This window comes from Mauremys mutica, chromosome 2 (assembly GCF_020497125.1).
Source record: "Mauremys mutica isolate MM-2020 ecotype Southern chromosome 2, ASM2049712v1, whole genome shotgun sequence".
NCBI classification, from domain to species: domain Eukaryota; kingdom Metazoa; phylum Chordata; order Testudines; family Geoemydidae; genus Mauremys; species Mauremys mutica.
Genome location: NC_059073.1, coordinates 56,111,044 through 56,124,454, shown reverse-complemented (window position 1 = coordinate 56,124,454; position 13,411 = coordinate 56,111,044). Strand labels below are relative to the sequence as shown.

Here is a 13,411-nt window from a genome sequence, read left to right as displayed (position 1 = left end):
GAATACAGTATTTAAACTGAAACATAACAAGCTGTAAACTTTCCATTCTTATAAAATAAACCTGATTTCAATTAAAACAACCTCTGGAGGTAGACTAATGTATGTTATAATAAACGGGTAAATGTAAGGCGTGGGAAAAGTTCAGACATTCCTTCCAGCATATTGAATCAATTAATAGCATGTACAAGGAAACCCTGATTATTTGAAGGAGTGGAGAAAAATGACTTGATTCTTTACAACTAGTACAGACTATTATTAGTATTCCAGATAGAGTGTGTTCTAGGGAGTCCATCATAAGCTTTGATCTGTCTGCATCCACAGCTGGAAACTTTGCACCAGGCTCTGGAAGCAGCACGAACTGACAACAGTCGCCTCCATCAGGAAAGTGAGTTAGTGGTTGCAAATGTTAATCAGTGGATCAAAGAGCAAAAGTGAGTAAAATTGGGCCTTTTTAAAAAATCTGATTTCATTTCCTATGGCCCCAAACAGTTAAAGCATTCATAAGAACACTCTTCTCAACTTACTCGTATACCTTTTATCTGGAGCTGTGCAATAGTTCTTTATATGTGTGCTACCATTTTTTTTTCCATCATGACTTTTAAGTGCTTTAAAATTAACATAAATGGTCAAAAAAACAAATACATTATCTGTAAAACGGACCCAAATTTTCAGTGTCGTTAATAACAAATGACAAAGTATAATAGAAATCTGTAGATAAGAAAAATCTATATATTCTTAGGTTTTAGGAGCGTCTCACAGATTTTGCTCATCTCCAGAATTGAAGCTTTCATTTTTTGAAAGTGAATTTTCTATCACTTATGCTTCTGAACTTATCATTGACAATGCAAACTGATGTACTGTTGTCTTAAGTCTGCAAACAAATGAAAAAGTGGTATAAAGTAGAAGTATAAACGTCGCGCATCAGCTTCATAGATATTTATGTAGCTGTAATTCTGAATATGCATAACCGTTTAAAATTAGACTAGTATCAGAGGGGGAGCCGTGTTACTCTGGATCTGTAAAAGCAGCAAAGAGTCCTGTGGCACCTTATAGACTAACAGACGTTTTGGAGCATGAGCTTTCGTGGGTGAATACCCACTTCGTCGGATGCATGTGATATGCATGCATGCATCCGACGAAGTGAGTATTCACCCACGAAAGCTCATGCTCCAAAATGTCTGTTAGTCTATAAGGTGCCACAGGACTCTTTGCTGCTTTTAAAATTAGACTGAGTATTCTTTTGATTATTTGAATAATTTAAATATTTGCCACTGTCTTCAAAAGTAAATTTAAAAGGCATCTGTAGTGCATACTTGTCAGGTATAATATGCAGTGTTGTTGTAGCCTTAACGGGCCCAGGATATTAGAGAGACAGGGTGGGTGAGGTAATATCTTTTATTGGATCGAATTCTGTTAGTGAGAGAGACAAGCTTTCAAGCAACTTAAAACTCTTCCTATGGTCGGGAAGAGTACTCAGAGTGGCACAACTAAATAATGGGCCACTTCACCTTGAATGGTCCCTTAGAATATGTGCTAACTATTTATGCTAACCTAGCTGTTGGATTTTTATTTAGCTGACCCTCTGGCCATGTCTACACTTACTGGGGATCGCTTCTGCTGCGATGGATGCAGCGGGGGTCGATTTAGCGGATCAACTGCAGAGTGCTGTCCTGTTGACACAGTGTGATGTAGACACTGTAGTAAGGCAACCTAAGCTATATAGCTGGAATAGCGTAACTTAGGTCAACCTACCCTGGTAGTGTAGACAAGACCTCTGAGTACCTTTCCCAGACTTAAAGAAGAGCTCTGTTAGCTTTAGAGCTTGCCTTTCTCACCAACAGAAGTTGGCCCAGTAAAAGATATTACTTCACCCACCTTGTCTCAGATAAAACATAACCAGTTACTTTAGTGCAGCTCATGGCTTGTTGTGAGTTTCCATGCAAGTTTGCCAAGAAACAGGAACACTGATCACTTTAACAAGCTAACTGAATAACACTAGTTTTGTCTCAAAATGACATCTAGTGTTTGAATGGATGAATAAGCCCATATAAGGAATAGAACGCCCTATAGAAATTTCACATATTTGGAGATTTTTTTTTGGAAAATCTTGTCTATGGTAACGCCTTGCCCAAAAAGATTGGAAGATATTATATGAGCACTGATGCAGTTTTGGGAGGATTCTTGGCATAAAAGTAACTCTTCATATGTGGCATCAGGATTTGTCATGCCCCTAGCAGTCACCAACTACCACACTGTAGTTTCTGTAGTATTTAAGAAACGTACTACATTTTAAGTAAGAAAATGGAAAAATACTATTTTCCAGCAAGTAGTCTAAAATGACATTTCATTTAATATCCTGTAAAATTTAGTGCTTCACTTTCGCTAAACTTTTTAAGCTGAATTTGAGTGTGTTCTAAGTATAGAAAAAGCCACCAGCAGCTATTTTCTGCTTCCACCTCCCATGTTTATTGAGTATTTGAAATAAACTTCTCAGAGTAATACTACTACTAAGAAAAAACAGCAACTATTTCAAGGGATCATTAATACTACCCTAGTATTTGTACTATCGTCAATCTCTCAACTCCATCCAGCTAGCCCCAAACTTCTTATCATCCAATCCTCACATGATTCCTTTTAGATTTATTCATGCTACACATTATAATCCAAATACATGCTCAGAAATGTACAATTTCAGAAGCAATTTTTCAAACAGACACAGAGTCAAACTCTTCAGCATGCTGTGGCTGCTTTGCACGTTTCCAGTGATGCAAAGTAGTCTCAAGATGCAGAGCAGTTGAAACAGACCTGTGCATTTGGTCCACAATCTTGGTGCTCTTTCTTATGCTAGGAAAGGAGTCTTCTGCCTGCCTTATTCTTTTTTTTCCCTTTTGATAGAGATTTCTTCCTCTTTTGCCTCTCCCATTTCTCCCAAAACTAGATTCTTTGTGTTTAAAAATAAAACATACATTTCATAGGGACCAGGACTCAAAGGTGCATATTCCACATGTGGGTACATATGCCCACCGTGCACCAGAGATCAGAGATTTATATCAAATAGTGTCTATTGGTCCGTGTCTGCACAATTGTTCTCCTTGTGCTCTGAACCAAGGGTATAAAGGGCAGTTCCTTCTTACCGCTGCATGGCCTGAGTCAGAACCCTCTGTGTCCAGAGATTGTTCTCTGTGCTTCCTTCTTCAGACTTGTAAATAGTTGTTTAGTATTGCCTCGTGGCTGAGGGGTGAAAACATTATCTTAGAGTTTTTAATCTTAGTATAGCATATAACTTAGAGCAGGTTTGCACTATAGGGCTAAGTCGACCTAAGTTACTCAACTCCAGCTACGTGAATAACCTTAGCTACATGAATAACCATACCTTGGGTTGAGTTATTGCGGTGTCTACACCATGCTGGGTCAATGGGAGAAACTCTCCCATCAACTTACCTTATGTTTCTCATTCCAGTGAACTACTGGAGTTGATGGGAGAGCGATTGGCCTGGTGGATCGATCGCTGCGTGTCAATCCCCCGGTAAGTGGAGACAAGCCTTTAGTTTCTGCCCACCTCAGGGAGTGACACCTTGTGGATAGATACTATGCCCAGAGACCGATATTATGCCCAGAGACCAAGGTTTAAGAAGTATATATCCAGCTTCCTCTCCTCAGTGACAAGCACCAAAGCTGCCTCTATTTTCTGGGAGTATATGTTGCTCATTTTCCCCTCAAACTCTTAAGTCGTGAGAACTCCGGCTGAGAAAATATCTTATGGAGAAGGCTATGAGTCTGATCTGGGCCAGGGAGACCTCTCTGTATATCAGCCTTAATTGATGAGCAATGCCCCTGGAACAAGCTCAGGAGTGCAAGCCAGAGCTGCATAAGGACAGATATCCTTCCAGGTCTGTTTCCAAAAGAAGACATCCCTCCCCAACTGCATCCAAGTTGGGTGAGTCCTCATATTCAGGACACAAGGACTATGGCTCGCTTAAACCCTTCTATCAAGGTGCAAAGGTGAAAGAAACTGCCATTATTGACATCAACTCTATTTCATAAGCCTATGTATTGATGCCTACCAACATCTTCTATGAATGTCAATCCATCCTTCCATCAGCATCTGACTCTTCCCAGATCTATTAACTCAGGTAATAGCAAGACCAGACAACCCAACTCAGACCCCCTTCACCTCATGGCCTGGTATTTGGAAAGGCAACAGATCTAGAACATTCATGATTAAAGGCTGTTCAGTCTATTCTAAATCAAAGTAGGAAAGCCTCCATCAGAAAATTTTATCTGGCTAAACGCAGGCATTAGTTTCATTATCTCCTGTCACTGAAAACTTCAGGAATTTCCATTAGTTCCCTGCAGTTCTGTCTAGCAGCAATCAGTGCCTTCCATCCTCTGGTAGAAGGACACTCCATTTTTACTCACCCAACAATAATTAGATTCCCAAAGGGTCTATTTAGGACCTTCCCATCAGCGGTGACACCTGCACTACAAAGAGACCTCATCGTGATACTATCAATACTTACCAGACCACTATTTGAACCACTGACCACATGTTCTATGACCCATCTTCACATGAAAGTCACTTTTTTAGCTGCCATTACATCATCTAGAAGGGTGATTGAACTGGGGAGCACTCATGGAGGGCCCGCATTATCCTATTATACATAAGAAGAAGGTTTCCCTTTGCCTTCACCTGAAATTCATCCCAAAAGTAATTTTTGAGTTTCACAAAAAGCAACCTATCCACTTACAGGTCTTCTTACTAAAACCTCATGCTTCCAATGAGGAGAGGACACTTTCTTCTCTGGATGTTAGACAAACTCTGGCATTCTACCTACAAAGGATGAACTTGACTAGAAAATAACCCAGATTATTTGCCTCTATAGTGGAATGGTCATGATGACATGCATTATCTGCTCAAAGACACTCTAAGAGTATCTACAGCTGCATTTTTCTGAGTTACCAATTGACACATATTTCTGCCCTGGGTAGGGTGAAAACCCATTCCACTACAGCACAAGTTATCTCAATGACATCTCTTCAAGAGTAGCTATACTGGGTAGCTGTAGAGAGGCTACCCAGCGCTCCATACATATGTTAAAAAAACATTACTCATTTGCAGATACGGCTATTGGGACTGCAATATTACAAGCATCTATAAATCCTCACACGCCGCCACACACCTGTTTCAATACTGCTTATAAATCATGCATGTGTTGAATACACCTAAGGACCTACCCTCAAAGAAGAAGTTGAGGTTCTTCAGTGAATGGAGGTTCTTCAGTGCCCATCTGTATTGCACTACCCACCCTCCTTCTCCTCTGTTTCAAATTCTTCTGATTTGCAGTGAGAAAGGAACTGGAGAAGCGTTGGTCCTCACTGTCCCTTATGTCCTTGTTCCAGAGCACGAGGGAAAATATCTATGCAGGCATGGACCAATGCACACTACTTGCAAGAAATCTTTGATCTCAGGTGCATATTATATACATGTACCCATGTTTGGAATACCATATATTTCAAAGAACCTCCAGTTACATGTCAGTAATCTCCATATTTCTGTGATCCACTAATAATGGCTCTAATTCCTCAGAGTACACATGCCTGACATGCATGTATGCAATAGTCAATATATTATGCAATTCAATCCTTCTGAATTTTTCCATAGTTCTTTTTATGTTTTGTAACTAGACTATTTTTGTATCACTGGAAGATTTCGCCATTTATTGTCCACTTCCTTCTAAAAAAAAATCAATAAAACAAATAGTGATTCTGATACAGATCCCTGCAATATTCTACAGGGAACTTCTCTTCATTCTTGGGAGCAGCCATTTGGGAGCTTCTTGTTGCTTAACCAGTTTTTAATCCACAACAAGTTTGTATCTCTTTTGCTATGGTTATTTATTTTCCTTAATAGATACTTGTTAATAGCCCTTAGAAAATATAAAAAAATTATATCCTTTGGGTCCTCTTCTAGCCACAATTGTATTAACTCATTTGAATAAATGGTACAGGTTAAAGAGGCACAAAGCTGTGTTGGTGTCTGCCTGTAGTGCGGCTTTGCCGCAGTTCGTCCCTCAGCGGGGCTGTGGGGTATCCCACCGCCTCGCTCTAGTTTGCCGGCAGTCCGGGCTCTGCGGCAGTGTGGGATGGCAAGCACACGGTTAGGGGCTCAGACCTTTAAGCAGGGGCTGAGTCAATAGTGCAATAGAAGCCCCGGCCCTAGGTCAGGGCGGGGCAGCAACTAAACAGTCAAGGACTCTGGCCTTTAAGCAGGGGCTGAGTCAGTAGTTCAAAAGCGGCCCAGGCCGTAGGTCAGGGCAGGGTGGTAAGCAAACAGTCAGGGACTCAGGCCCTTAAGCAGGGGCTGAGTCAATAGCCAAATGGTCCTAGCCTATCCAGGCCAGGAAAAGGACAAGGGGGAGCCTGTCACCCAAGGAGTGGGTGGCGGGGGGGACGCAGGCCCTCCCTCTCCACTGCATCCCAGCCCGGGGCCCTAGCAGCGGCAAAGACTCACTGCTGTCAGTGGGGACCCTGGCCGCAACACACTGACATAGGTTCAGGCAGTGCTGCAGCCAGACTGGGGTCGCCTGCCCCCGGGCTACTTCCACACTCCCCCTCGTAGGGTACCTGGGTCGTGCTAGCATCCTTGGCGGTCTCGAACACCATCGGTTCCTCGGGGTACGCAGTGAAGGGCAGGTTCGGCTCCTCCTCGGGGTAGCTGGGAAGGGGCAGGCTCGGTTCCTCCTCGGGGTAGCTGGGAAGGGGCAGGCCCATCCAGTCCTCGGGGTAGGCTCGGCAGGCCCGGTGCGACCTCTGGCCGGCCGGGGCCTGCTGCTGTCTCCCAAGAGGGAGCTCGGTCGCAGACGTCTGGTCTCTCCGGCGGCTGGTTCTCCACTGAGCTCTGCCAGTGAACTTTTATACTTCTGGGTCGGTGCCGTAACCTCTGAGGGGCGGGCGCAGGACCCAGTGGCTCCGCCCACCTTGGCGTTAGGGGCGGTTCGTCCCTCAGTGGGGCTGTGGGGTATCCCACCGTCTCGCTACACTGCCCTTATCAATTTATACTTATCCAAGTGTCCTATTAGGGCCTGCAACTCCCAGCGAAGCCCGTCGGTGTAGAGAATACATTAAGTCAACAGTGTGACACTGTCTCAAAAAAAGCTAATGATATACTGTGCTATAAAACAAAGAGACTGTCCAGATCTGTGCAGTGGGAACCCACAGTACCTCTCAGGCACCACAGAAAGTGCTTTAAGAGTTTGGGGTGCACACACAAATATGGGAGGAGACTGGATGAGCCAAGGAAAGATATAGGGTAGTGGTTCTCAAACTTCATTGCACCATGACCCCTTTCTGACAGCTAAAATTACATGACTTGGGCAGAAGGGTGGGGAGAGGGGCATGGAGCCAGAGTCCTGCCGCCCCAGACAGGTAGGAGGGGCCAGATCCTGAGCCCTGCCACCCCGGGGTTAAAACCCTCGGGCTTCAGCTTCAGGCCGGGGCAGCAGAGCTCAGGCTTCAGCTTCAACCCCAGACCCCAGCAAGTCTAATCCTGGCCCTGGCAACCCCATTATAATGGGGTTGTGACCCACTTTGGGGTCCTGACCCACAGTTTGAGAACCGCTGATGTAGGAAATATGGGAGGAACATACTTTCCACCCTCACCACTCCAACCCTGTAGCAGTTCCCTTGAAAAGATCAGGCATTTTATCTTTCCCACAAAGCCCTCCCCAATGGGAATAGGCATAACCAGAAAAATGGCTCCAATATAACACAGATCAGCAGTTATGTAATCTTACAATCATATATTTTAGCATCATACTGGCACACATGCAAGACAATACATTAAAATAACACTGAACAGTAACAAGTCAGGTTTTATTAATACATAGATAAAGCTTTTTAAGATAATAGATACATTTTCTAAGAGACAATGTTGGTGCCTGAATTAAGGGAATGTTGGCTTTTTTTCAAACTGTTTGGGGCCGAAACCCAAAAACATGCATCAGTTTCAGATTCAGGCATCTAAAGCAATAGACTAGATGAAATGAGGGGGCATGACTGAAGTTTATTTTTATAAACATGAACATAACTTGGTATCCGCATAATGTTACCAACTTCATTAATTAATTGATTGCAGATATAAGAAAGACGGTTCTAATATGTTTTTAAAGTACAGATCTACAGAATTTGTTTTTGTAAAATGAATCCAACCTCTACTGTACTCCAGGAGTGGTATTTAAATATCTATTATGGTTATATGTCGAAGTGAATTGCCTGTATTGCAGAGTTCATTATGTCTACACTGCAATGTAAGCTGGGCTCAGATTCAAGCTTGAACCCAATCCCCCCTTCCTACACACAGATCTCTCAGACTTGGGCTTGGACTTAGGATCCTAGGATCCAGCAGGTATGGAGGGGCCAAGCCTGAGTCAAGTTGTGACCCAGGGTTCGAGCCCTATTGCTTTGCAGTGTAGACACAGTACTCCCTCCCCCGACTCTAGTCCTGAGAGTCCGCCAAAAGTATCTCACAATTGCACAGGGTCAACTTCTTTTGTCTTCTCTATTCCAAGAATCTCCAATCAATGCTAGTGAAAAGGGAAGCAACCCACCCTGGTGTACAGCAGCAGCTCAGTGAGTCAGCATTGAGCCTTCCATTGTCTTTCTGACCACCACTCTGGAAACACCTGAGTTTGCAATGAAGACTGAACAGAATAAGCATTTTGCAGAGTGCTGCTTCATGGGTCACAGCAGCACAGCCAAATTTTGGTAAACCTCTGGTGCGAGGCCAGCAAAACAGTGGATATCAGTAACAGTACCAGGAATGACCACGCATACCAACAAATAGTGAAGAATCTATCACCGTAGCAAATATACTGGTCTGGTGACCACTGCAGGGAGCGGATTAAGCATCTCACAACTGAGTAGAAGAAAATCAGAGACCAGAACTGCAGCTCGGGCAACTTTCTGATATTGTGCCCCAGTACTGCACTGAGCATGAAGACAAGGGTAGTGTATGATGATGTAGCATGCCAGGATGGCACCCTGCTAGCCCCAGAATCCAGTCTGAGGGTGATGGGAGCCAGCACCAGGTGCACAGTGAAGTCAGCAAAGTGATTCTGTTGCTGAAATCATTTCTACAGGAGCAGCAGCAGCACATCCTCGGCCATACTTGGAGGAGCTGTTTGATACCCGATGAGGAATAGCCCACCGTGGAGCCTGCAGCAGACAGCACAGAAGCCACCCTGGAGCCTGGTAAGATTCTGGCTCTATTATAATGTTTACTAATATAGGAATGGGAGAGATTTCCATTCTATGAACCAATGTAACACTTATTAGAAGCCCTGCTTAGCAGTGTGTATCCATTAATGGCAGATTGTATCCTAGTGGCAGGAATCTACCATATGACATTCAAAATGACCATCAAGAAATGCAAACAGTAAAAATGCCTTGAAAGTGATTGTGTGTGTGTGTGTGTGTGTGTGTGTGTGTGTAATGGCACAGATTTTTGCTAGGGCATTCCTGTTTCTTAAAAATAATAACCTTACATTACCATACTTGTAAGCATTGTAGCCGGATGCGGCCCTGTCCATGGCTTCGCCTCTGCCAGGCAGGAGCAGCTCCTGCTCCATGGGGAGAAGGGGAAGCCCATGGCCCCCATGCATTTGCTTTTTCAAATGCAGTCTGTCTGTGTCTGTGTAGACTTCCTGTTATGCCAGCTTCATCTTGCTTTTGAAGTGCAGTTTGCAGAATTTCCTGTCTGAACCACAAACAGCAGTGGAAGTCCTCACTGATGTGAGGGGCTTGCTTAAAGCTATATTACCAATTGCATTCATGCTTATGAATATATAATCAATATGTAAGGATTGAGTAAGATAGTGTGAGTGTAAGAAATCAATTGCAAAGCTTGAACCAAAATATTACTGTGTAAGGATAATCAAGGTGTATATGGGACTGTATATAAACCTACGGCAGTAGCGGACAGAGAGAAATGTAACCCACAACAGCAAAAAATCAGGACCGGACTGGAAGTAGTAGGGCCATCCCGTAGATCTGAAGGGACATCGAGGACTCTCATCGCCTCGCGGTTTGATCTCTGGGAAGCTGAAACTTGGCCAGTCTCAGTCACCTAGGACAAAAGCAAGACCCGCGTCTGCAGCCTGTTGCCAGTATGAATGGGATGTGTGTGAGTATAATTGCACAAATAAGGGAAGCAAGCAATAAATCAACCCTCAGTAGTACTTCAGTTCAACCTTTGTGGTTATTTCTTGGCTGGTTCCAAGAACAGGCAACAAGCATGCCAATCTGTAACCATTCAGTGGTGTAATGAGTTGCCTGGAACAGTGAACTTTGTGCAGAGGGGAAGCGCGGGGGAGCAGGAAGTGGAAATTGGTTCCATTCACAAATCTAGTCCATTTCAGGGAAAAGTTGTCCATGCAGTCCATGGGTGACACAATAATTTGTCCCAAATTTGACCGGTATTTGAAAATGTGCCAGGTTGAAGGGGAGGGTATGGCTGTGGAGTTCTGTGTGTTTGCATACAATCATAACCAGCTAAGCTGTGTGGAACCTATTGATTCCCTCATGAATTCTGACCTAATCCTGGGCGATAAAAGATGCAAACTTTTCCTAAAGCAGGAACTCTAGGTAGGTAGATGCATTTGGGGAAGGGTATATTTTCCAGGGCCACCTTGGTAGCTGACCAGGCCACTCCATGCATAGAAGTGCTGTTCAGTCACTGTACGTTTGAATACTTTGGGTGTACACTCTGCAGGATTCCCACCGTTACCTTGGAATGACATCTCCCTTTGCCAGTCAGGCACCATAATAACTGTTATGTCCTTCAAAAGGTGTAAGGCCTGAAATGATCGAAAAAGCATTTGTAGCAAGGCCACTGACAGCCTCCCTGTCATAAACAGATAGTTAAGGGTTAAGGTCTCTTTTACCTGTAAAGGGTTAACAAGCTCAGTAACCTGACGGACACCTGACCAGAGGACCAATCAAGGGACAAGATAATTTCAAATTTCTGTGGATGGAAGTCTTTGTTTGTGTTCTTTGTTTGGGGGGTGTTCTCTCTTTGGATCTAAGAGGGGCCAGACGTATCTCCAGGCTCTCCAAGTTTCCTGAAGTATTCTCTTCTATTCAATATAGTGAGTATTAGAAAGGCGGATTAGTCTTATAATTAATTTCTGTATTTGCAAATGTGTGTTTTCTGGAGAAATATCTTTATTTCTGTTTGCTGTTACTTTTGATTATTCTGAGAAAGGGCGGGGGAGTCCCTCCAGGTTTAAAGTTAGACCCTGTAATATTTTTCATCCTGGTGTTACAGAGATAGTATTTCTTTCTTTCTTTCTTTTAATAAAATCTTTTCTTTTTGGAACCTGATTGATTTCTTCCCTTGTTTGGAATCTCAGAGGAAGAGGAGGAGGAGGGGGGAAAGAGAATCCCTCTTTGTTTGATTCAAGGAGTTTGAATCAAGGTGATCTCTCCCGACGGATAAGAAAGGGGGAGGTGGGGGAATGGGCTATTTCCCTTTGTGTTAAGACCCAAGGAGCTTGGATCTGTGTTCCCCAGGGAAAGTTTTGGGGGAACAGGGAGTGTGCTAGACACTGGAATTTCTAGCTGGTGGCAGCGTACCAGATCTGAACTAGGATTTTAGTTTAGAGGAGTCCATGCAGGTCCCCATCTTGTGGACGATAAAGTTCAAAGTGGGGAATAAACCTATGACATCCCACAACGAAAGTGTTAGAAAATAAAAAAAAACAGCTTTGAATTTTTAACTTAGCTTTGTCTCTGAACTTCTTTCACTGCAATTCACCAGGCTATGTCCAAGTAGCTTCTGTGGTCTGAAGCATCCCTCTCACAATATACTGATGTTCAGCTTGTAAAAGTAACATTTTATGTCTTGGTAATTCCACAAGGATTTTTTCTGTGCTCCTGCCCTGAGCTATTTGAGACAGTAACCCTCTGTGTCTTTTTCTATTCTAGATACCTCAGCCTCTACTGACTGCAGTATCTCCACAGCACACTGCAATACAAACCTAGACCAACATCCCTTCATGGACCATTCCAAGATGAAGCGTTTGCATGATGAACTTATGGTTGAAGGTCTGGACAGGGCCAACAAGTAGTCCCGTATCAAAAACAGAAGGACTTATGGCTAGAGAAAAGGCATGGCAAGAGATAAGGCTGAGACTGGCTGCACAGCCTGAGGACAGGGTTCAGTGTGGGAGCAGGCACTTGCTCCACAGTTCCTAGAACAGGAAAGGCGGCTAAGGAAGGAGGACAGAGCTCAGCAGAAAGAACCGTTTGAGTGGCTGATATCAATAATGGATTACCCACTCCTGCTGCATCACCCAAAACACGGCCTGAGTCCCCTGCATGGTACTCTGGGATTCAGTCCAGAAACAGCTTGGAAAACTCCATGGCTGGGTAGCTCATTCAATCATTCCCCCCGACTGGCTGGGCAGGGCAACTTTGCCCCATGCTGTCCTCCATATTTACCTCCTACTCCATGGATGCTTCTACCCCTCTCCCATCATGTCAAGTGCACAGCAAATGGAGAAAGAAGGGAAAGGAGAATGGGGAGGGGAGGCAAGGAATGTGCAATGGTAGGGGGATTCCATCTTGTACTTGGTTTCACTATTTACACTTGTACAGGCACTTTTTTGTTTTTGCTTTTTTCTGTTAAATTCTGTTGTTACTGGTGTTTTGGTGTGGTAATCACAGATGGCCTGCCTGGCCATGGTTGAGTGTTGTACTTTTTCTAATACTTATTTATAAATAAAGCTTTTTATGTCATCAAGAAAATTTATTACTATCACTACCTCATATCATAAGTGTATTTAAAATAATAAAGGTAAACAAATGATCTGGGACAATTAGGAATTAGTATGCACACACTATTCCTCTGTACAGTTAGATACCTCAGTCCACACATCAATCACATTTTTATATGAATCCATACTGTGAATCCTCCCCACTACCACCACATATTTCATAAATGGCCATATCATTCATAAGTATATTGCATGGCAATCAAGCCCCCCCACCCCCATTGCGCTGAACCTGCTTCCCAAATTAATGATCCCCAGCCCCAGCTCCCACAGGTACATTCATAAAGATATTAGTCCCCCTCTTTCATTGGGACATGCAAGTCCATAATGTGGGGGCACAAAGCGTCTCTGACTTCTGTGGCCCTAGTGCATTCAGCTCCAGTTACAGTAGGTGCACTTTCTGACTGAGTGTATCAATTCAGTGGCCCCTCACTGTCATAGATCCATTCAGGGGGAAATGGCTCACTTCTGGCTTCACAAAGATTGTGAAGAGCACAGCAAGCTGCAGTAATTCAGTCAGCAGTGATGACACAGCATTCAAACATGTCCGTGAGATGAGATTTCAGTTTGCCAAAAGCACA

The 13,411-nt window shown here is 43.7% G+C and overlaps 1 long non-coding RNA gene across 1 annotated transcript; it reads left to right on the top strand.

Moving 5' to 3' along the window:
• Window positions 1–257: 257 nt before the first annotated feature.
• Window positions 258–12,559, top strand: LOC123362718. The gene is made up of 4 exons (XR_006576532.1): window positions 258–431; window positions 3,461–3,526; window positions 9,138–9,249; window positions 11,983–12,559. It is a non-coding gene; the product is annotated as an uncharacterized LOC123362718 (long non-coding RNA).
• The last annotated feature ends 852 nt before the right edge of the window (window positions 12,560–13,411 follow it).